General features: G+C 40.7%; 1 protein-coding gene across 2 annotated transcripts in view; it reads left to right on the top strand.

The window, feature by feature from the left end:
* Positions 1-9,055, top strand: part of mrrf (mitochondrial ribosome recycling factor) — a 51,318-nt gene that overhangs the window by 33,193 nt on the left and 9,070 nt on the right. The window lies entirely within an intron of this gene.

Genomic DNA, 9,055 nt, shown 5'->3' with positions numbered 1-9,055 from the left:
TCCCCCTCTGCTTTCTGTCTTCCCTTTGTGCCGCCTGTGATTACACTCTGAGCATCAAGCCGCGGTGCTCCTGCAGCAGCTGAACCGCTGAGGAGGCCGCGGAGCCGGGGCGGCGACGGAGCCGACCACTTCACCGTAGACAGAATTGGACAGATCCCACACACACACACACCTCTTATTCTCTCCCTCTCTCTCTCTCTTCTCATCACCTCTGGAGTGTAAAGAGTGTGTGAAGCCACCCTGAAGATCTCATCAAGGATCCAATCAGCGCGTGAATACCAAATGCACTCTCCTCTTGCGATGTGATGATGGGTGGAGGGGGAGGGTGAGACATCGAGAGAGCCTTGTCTGGAGCGAAAATCTCTGCATATGCAAATTGAAGACAAAATTTAATGGATTTGATGTTCATAAGAGTATCTCTGACCCTTTCAGAGATGTGGTAACAGGGCTCGCAGGAAAAGAATATGTGCAGATTAGCCTATTAATATTTATAGATGTAATTGGTGGAGCTGTGTGGCATGAGGCCTTGTTGTGCCTGGTGTAATGCAGACCACGTTTAGGCTTAATCCAGGTGGATGCTCTTACCTCCTCTAACAGGGAAATGGCCGGCCATTTTTGGAGGAAGCTGGATATCCTAATAATCAGGTGAACTAATACCGGGCGGCGAGAGTGTTTCCTTCCGGAGCTCTTGGCACGTCAGTCATTCACAGAATTGCTCCTGTCTGGTCTGCGAGCCATTTTAACTCAATGGAACGTGCACTCTTCCCCCCCCCAACGTGCATTTAGAGAGGACCACACGGGCCCCCTTTGGATAGCCTCTATATACCCACGAGGAGGCTCCCCAACCGTCGTACTAGGGAGCAACCAGCACACACACCTCCCGCTTCTCAAAATCTGAACAAAGCGTTCCTCAGTCTAAAGTGGTTAAACTGTCATTTCAAATCGTCTGGACATCGTGATTACCGGCATGGGAGGAATTATATATTTAGCTTTATGTCCGTCGCCATTTCCTCCCCCCGCCCTGATCTGAAGTGACTAGCCAGTAGTGCCCTCGATATTACTATCTCTGAGGAGTTTAAACCTTCCCCCAGGAGACAAGTGTAATCAAGGGCTGCCAGCAGGAGAGAGGGAGAAAGAGAGAGAGGGAGGGAGGAGGATGAGAGGTGTGGGGTGGATGGTGTTGGAGCCCTGTAGTGATGGGATGGTGGAGGGAATGACAATGGACCCAAGTTACAAATATATCTCTGCATCTCGGTCCTTAAAACATACTGAAGTACTCAGCCAAGTTCTAAAAGAAAGAAGACAGAAAGTAAGTATGAATCTGTCTGGCATGACCTGCTTTTAATTGAAATATTAAAACTTTGTACATAGATTTTTGTCAGTGTATCTAGACAATATTTTCAGACAATAAAATCCTCTCCTTTTGTTGTAAAAAAAATCCTTTTTTGCACAAAAGACTGAACTATAACCGGCACTTGTCTTTGACCAAATACAAGTAGGAAAACGTTTACATTTTAGCAAAGTTAATTAGGATTAGGAATAAAATCACTTTCAGCCCTTGCAAAGATCTCATATAATTTTCTTTTATTCAGGCTAAAAGTCATGTTTTCATACAGTAAAACTAATTTTAAAAATCTGCTGAATTGCTGAAGGATTATTTGTACGGGTTTCCAATACAAATTTGTGAGTGAATTTATTGAAATAAAACAGAATTAGGCATATAGGCAATATGAATTTGTACTGGAATATCTCCCCACACTGGCAGATTTCTTTTCACTTGTTTTAAGAAAATAAGACTTTCAAGGCTCAATAATAGACAAAAGGACTTGGTCAGATGGAGATTTTTGCACTGCAATAACGGCTTTAAAATAAAAAATCAACTGCCATGTTCTGTAGGTCAGCAAGAGAAAACATACACTGCACAAATGAGGAGTGGAAGCATGCATGTACACGACGTACATACAGTAGACACACGGTTCTATTTGTTTTGTTTATTGAGTCATTGTTAATATTCTTCCTAAATTCTTTCCACAATACACTTCTGAAACACATTGTCCCTAAAGCAAATCCACAACCCCCTCCAGGATCTCATCCATCCTGACGAGACTCATTCATCCTCGATAACGTCACCGCTTGCTCATAAATAAAAGTGACCGTTAGGAAAGCAGATGAACGCGGCCAACGGATTGGACAGGAAGCCAGTTAATCTGCAATCCAATCCGGCCCGAGTCTAGTGAAACCCGGCTCAGCTTGGCTGACCGAGGCCTGGGAGGAAGGAAGTGAAGGACTCAGGAAGCAGTGTTCAGAGCTTTCACCAGTCGTATCCATCACAGTGCACGGTGATGGAAGCATGTGTGTTCATGTGTGTGTGTCCCTGTTTCACCAGTCATATCCATCACAGGGCTCTGTCTCCAGGCCTGGGCAAGAGAGCTGGAGAGTCATTAGAGGGGCTGGGCTGCAGGCTGCAGCGCTGCACTTTAACTAAACATCTTTTCCATAAAATAAATGCTTCCAGGTTAGCGCGGGTCCCGGAGAACCCAGGTCGCCTCGCTTTCGCTGCCACTCATCTGATCCCAATTACCAGACAGACTAGGTCAAAGCCAGCGGGGACTACATGGGTGCAGACTGGAGTCGTGTGTTAGTTAGACTCCAGCGACAACCCAAGTGTGGCATCCTTTTGGCTTAAATCAACACATCGCCACCACACCATGCCCCACCATGCCCCATCATCCCCGTCACTGTGCAGAAATAATCTGTAATTTAATGCAAACCATAGCATATATATACAGTATATAACCAGTATGGCTTTTGCACTCTTTTTTTAATTTTATCTCATGCTATTAAGTGGATAAGTATGAGTGAGTATGCGTGGATTTAGTGTCATTTCAGTGGGACATGAAGCTGTTGTGGGGATCAAACCTGTGACTAATCTGCAATGGGGATCTAACCACAAATAGGGATTTTCCGATTCAACTTTTTCAGTCCCAATCCCATACCAGTGTTTATTATTAATAATAATAATAATTAATAAGATGTATGCCTCACTGTGTGGAAGTGACTGGGATCATTCTTTTATATGTAAGGAAACTTGACTGAAACATTGTTTTCCTGACTTTGTAAATCAAAATGTAACAAATAAATACATAGATATACATTTACTAAATTGTTATTTATGATTAAAATAATAAATTGTACACTAGCAACTTGATAAAATATCTTCAAAATGAACAGGAATTGCAATTCAGGTATAAACCTTTTTAATGCAGCAACAAATTTGTGAAAACTTAAACAGGAATTAAAATGACAGTATCGGTGCATTCTTAACCACAACGCCACCTTGAAATCTATCTAACTGCCAAGTTAGAGCATAGAAATATGGCATTGGCCCATGTTACTGCTTTTGCACATATATAAATACATACATAGTATATGCGCTTCATATACTGTATCTTAAAAATGGGCAAGCTTGTAGAAGAATGTAGAAGTTTACGTATTTGCGTGACACCTTTCAACAACACAGCATTTTCAAAGTGCTTAACATGTTCATACTGTATATCAGGACATGTCCTTTAATAGGATGTCATGTAGTATTAAGTCATCTCGTCTTCTTCTTGTCTTATCTTCTCATGTCATGACAGTTATCAGCTGCTCAGATGGAAAAGTTGTCATGGCATGTCTTATGCACTTTTACGTCATGGCCTATTATTTGATATTATAATATGTCATGTTATACCATATCTTGTCGTATAGGGACAGTTTTTAATGTGTATAATCCTCTCTTACTTTTAACTTTTATTCCCTCTATTGACTTTCCATACTTTTATAAATTAAAAGAAGCAGAATTACTCTGGTACACACACCCTGTTAAAACTGGAACATATAATTTAACAGCTTGCTTATTTATTTAGTTTGATAAAGGCATTGACGGAAACCTGTTGGCTGCATAAGAGCAGACGTTATACTACAATCTGACAATAGCTTAGTAGTTTAGTAAAATACTCTTAGAGTACACATTTTGTAACAATACAGAACAAAAAACTTTGTGTGTAAGCCAGTAGCTTGAATATTTCAAGTGCAAGACTTCACCCTCCATCCAGCACATTCACTCCGTTCACTCCAGTTGTGTTACATGTACGAGAGTAACCTGATCTTGGAAGAGAGGAAGAGTCGATCACGGTGATATATATGTGCTTGTGCATACGTGTGTGTTTTTGTGTGGACACAGCGTGCATTTACATCCATACATTATTGAATAATTGTTTCCTGATGCTCCCCTCTGCTCCAGAATATTAATTACCAAATGATGAAACCGCCTCTTTGGTCTGAGGGGGTTGAGGTCGGAGGAGGAAATGGGGGCCGCGCATGTCGGAGACCGTCCTATTTGATGGGGTTAACTCTCATTTTGAGTGTGTGTGTGTGTGTGTGTGTGGCGCTATGGGGAGGTAGGAGTGGGTGATGGGGATGGGGGTATAGCACCAGCTTTGTTGGGGTGTTGAGTTTCAGGGGGGAAGCATTTTTCTCACAGTGAATGGATGATGAGAATATCTTGGACAGCTGGAAGAAGCAGTTGTGTTTTTGGCACAGAATTGCTAATTAATATACCTCTTTCTTGGCACCAAAGAAAGTTATCTTTACGCAAGAGAAAAAAATAATGAAAAGAAGTTAAAAAGCTTGTACTCATATGTCTATTTCGGCCAGGACACTCCTGTAAATAGCGTTAGATATATGAGTATTCAGACAAGCACACACATACCAACTTAGCCTGACAGAGAGCTAACAATTTTGTAGATAAGATAGAGAATAAGAATCAATACAATAGACATCAAAGACTACTATAATAAGATAACAAAGCATAGACAGTGAAATAGAAGATAAGATATAAAACACAGTTGCCTCATAATAACCTTCCCTTTTATCAAATACTTGCGTTTTTGTATGTTTTAGGTCTAAATTATTTTCCCTGTGACCCTTTAATTCCACATAAGTAAACACAATTTCATGGATTCATAATGAGCCGACACCAGAAACCTTGTACAGCTCTCACACTGAGCCTGCATGGAAAGGAGGATGGCACCCTCTAGTGAAACTATGATGTAGGCAGAGACGGAAACTCCATCATTTCTTTTTGTGTCGTTGTAATGGCAGAAATACAGTGCTTGAAGATATTAAATAAGAATAACAACAAAATAAATCTGAATTAATCATTAATAATTAATACTTTATTATTTACCCCTGTTTAAGAATGCAGTATTATAATTGAAAGTCTTTTTTTATTGAAAGTGAGAGTAATAAAACAGGCTTAAAGGTCTTATTGATACAATTTTTATGTAGACGAATATAAACTGGAAAAACAAAGTTCGGAAACTTGTGTTTGGCCGATTAAAATGCTCCGTCAATGGTAAACAGTGTATTCTCCTGTTGGTATTGACACTTGTTTTGAGTTGTTTGGTGGATTGGATGATTGAACTCTCTATCAGTAACAAGGAACAAACAAGACATATTGGCAATTTTACACTTTATTCATTTAATACACCGTCAGGAGCTTCAGTAGCGGTGGAAGATCCATACGCAGCCACAACAGCCTGGCACCTCCTCCTCATGCTGGTCACCAACCTGGTCACACGTTGCTGTGGGATGGCTTTCCATTCCTCAACCAGGATTCGTTGCAGGTCAGCCAGCGTGGTTGTGTTGGTCACTCTAACACGTACAGCACGCCCAAGCTGATCCTGAAGTGTTGAATTGGGTTGAGGTGTGGACTCTTGGCAGGCCGTTCCATTCTCTCTACTCCCACATTGTGGAGGTAGTCTGTGATAACCCTGGCTCTGTGGGGGTGAGCGTTGTTTCTTGAAGGATGAAGTTAGGTGCCAGATTGTGGAGATATGGGATCACCACTGGCTGCAGAATCTCATCCCAATATCTCACTGCATTGAGATGGCCAACAATGATGACAAGCCTTGTTTTGCCAGTGAGGGAGATGCCGCCCCACACCATGACACTGCCCCCACCAAAAGCTCTTACTCCATCGGTTCAACAATCAGCATAGCGTTCTCCGCGTCGTCTCCATACTTTGACCCTGCCGTCCAACTTTGGCAGACAGAACCTGTTCTCATCACTGAACATGACATTCCCCCACATGTTCAGGTTCCATTGTCTGTGTTGTCGACACCAGTGCAAACGGGCCTGAAGGTGAAGGGCAGTCATTGCAGGCTTCCTGGTAGCCTTATGAGAATACACTGTTTACCATTGGCAGAGCATTTTGGCAAATTTTTCTTGGGCGCTCCCCACATAATCAGCTGTGCTGCTAATCCCACAAATACATGATCCTTACAAGTAGGACATCATTGTGAAGGTAAATAAACAGGCTTTCCAACAATGTAAAATACAATGCCAATTAGCATTGTAACAACAGAGAAATAATCCATCAAACACAAGTTTCCGAACTTTGTTTTTCCAGTATATAATACATCCACAGAGCCTTTAGGAAGGTGCCGAATAAAAGTATGGCTTTTTCTGAAAAAAATTATTCTGATCGTGAATTAATCATTTTAAAAAATTCGGCAGGTCCAAAATGAATGTTTTGTTTATATCTGTGGAAGATACCTGATGCCTGGCCACTTCCAACAAGGCTTGTGAGCCAATCGTATAACAACGTTGGTATCACGTGGTATCTCTGGGTTGTCAGTTAGTGTGAAAAAAATGCCTGAGATTGATGGTAAGTGCTTGGCAATGACTTGTTGTGAAGTGAATCCCCTTAAAAGCGTGTGAACTTCAGCAAAAGATGCTTCTGAAACCACTCTTGCATCATAAACCACTTCTCTCCTGTCCAAATAGAATATTCCAAACTGTCATCTTTTCCAAAATATCGCAACACATTTGGTATTTTCCATATTTCTTACTGTAATCCTCAAATCTAGGGAATGTACAGTAACAGTACCAAGAGATTTTGCCTGAATTAATGAAGCCTTAGCATTTGTGAAAATAGCAGTGATTATGGCACATGTTGATGAAACGTTACTTATTTTATTTACTGAAACACACAGTCACTAAGGATATCTTTAAAAAAAAGGAATAATAAGGAAGGTTATTTTAACCGATGACTCTTTTATGAGACAGTTTCTGTTCCTCTTCAAGTAAAACATGACTGATAAAGTGTCTGTATATGTAACTTCCACCAGTTTACATGAACAAACATAAGGACTGATGGTGTATTCATTACAGCTCCGTTTACAGATTAAAGGATGTACTGTATTCTCACTATAAACAAAGCAATGCACAGGCAGTTTCTACAGAATTAGTGCTTAGAAAGAGGAAGTCGTCCATAAATAACCAACAAGCAACAGCTGATGGAGGCAAATCATCCACTTTTGAAAACAAAGCAAGAACATGTGTAATATTACTGGGTGGTTTTATTATTTTCAGGTGTAATGGTTATTTATGTATAATACATATATATGTCACAATATACCCATACAGCCATACTTTGTTTTTTCATTTCTAATAATATGTACGATCATTTTATGACCTAAGCCTTTCCCTTGGTTTCTCTTTGCAGGGGAACCGGACTTTCAAGTATGTTATTTTCTTGTACATACGGTAATTAATGACATTTACACAAGTTCTGAGGAATACTCACTCTCCTTTTAGCTCTGTTTTTGGTCTCCACCAACTCCTGGCGGAAATATACATCTTTTTAGCAGCTAAATACTTCACTCTGTTCACCATATAGTCGCTAATTCTGTCTATCTGCTGTTTGGTTCCAGACAGGTACAGCAGCATACACAGAGAATTAGTGCTTTTTTAAAAAACTAAAAACAGCTGCCTGCTGTAGCTTGTTGATGAGAGCGGTGAGACTCAACCAAAACAGTAAAGTTGCAGGCCCCAAAACAATGAGTTGAAAGATGCTAAAATGTTTTGTATAGAGCTGAGAGGAATTGCAGAGTTGGGTGATGATTATCTATGGATTCATCACTACAAGCAAAACCTTTCATCATGTGACCCAATGCTATTATAGAAATAGATTAACATATCTTTAATTATCCCGGTTACAGTCGGCTACCTGATTTCTTAACCAAAAACCAATGTTGAGTTCCTGGCAGCTGCTCTCTGTGCTCAGTAAAGTCTTCCTTTTTCAATGTCTATTTGAATATTCTTCTATATAAAGCAAGGAATCTCTGTCTGTCTGTCCCTCTATGTTATTCGCAGAACCGCTCATCCAATGTACTTCATAGTTGACGGGTATATTGCTTAGAACCGAAGGGAGAGCAGCGTCGATTGTGGTGCAATTTGGCCAGAAGGTTGCGCTATAACAATGAACTTTACGTTTTGGCCTGTAACTTTTGAACCGTAAGTTTCAATTACTGGATTTTGTGGGTCCAGTCGAATATACCTATATACGCCACACCCATTTGCATCTAGATCCTCCTTCAAATTTTCAGCAAATATCACCAAATTTGGAACACAACATCTCTTAACCAAGCTGGAAAAAGTTACCTTTTTTGGATTGTTGATGTTCTATACAGTTTTGCTATAGCCGGCCCTCAAACCTAGCTCAAATGCAGTGGGCAGGGCTTATATTACAAAAAAACGTTATATTACAAAGAACCGTTCATCCAATCAATTTCACACTTTGAGGGTACAAGCAGCCAAACCGCGGTTCTGGACAAAGCTGCAAGCAGAACTTCCGGGGGCCATTCAATCGGTCCGGGTCGTTCCAGACGGTTAATTTGTTGCAAAGCATGTGCACAAATAAGGATGCTGTTGCCTGCACCCGTTTCTGTGACAACTCAAAAATAACATCAGTGTGAAGATAAGAACCAATGTCTTCTGCAGGGTCACTGACTGGGCGTCATATCCTATTTCCTGCAACATACAATATATCGACCACAATAACTATCCTCACAGTTTAGTCTTTAGCCGTTAGTCTTTCTCAGTTTATAAAGTAAATTCAACAGAGATATTTTGAAGAGTGAGAAAATGGAAATCACAACCTGCTGATCATTGCTGACTGTAGCAGAAAAAGACACAATCAGGCATTCATTGACGGTTCCTCTCTAAA

Source organism: Sebastes umbrosus, chromosome 19 (assembly GCF_015220745.1).
Source record: "Sebastes umbrosus isolate fSebUmb1 chromosome 19, fSebUmb1.pri, whole genome shotgun sequence".
NCBI classification, from domain to species: Eukaryota; Metazoa; Chordata; class Actinopteri; order Perciformes; family Sebastidae; genus Sebastes; species Sebastes umbrosus.
Note: the sequence above shows the minus strand (reverse complement) of the source record. Positions and strands in the feature narration are given on the sequence as shown.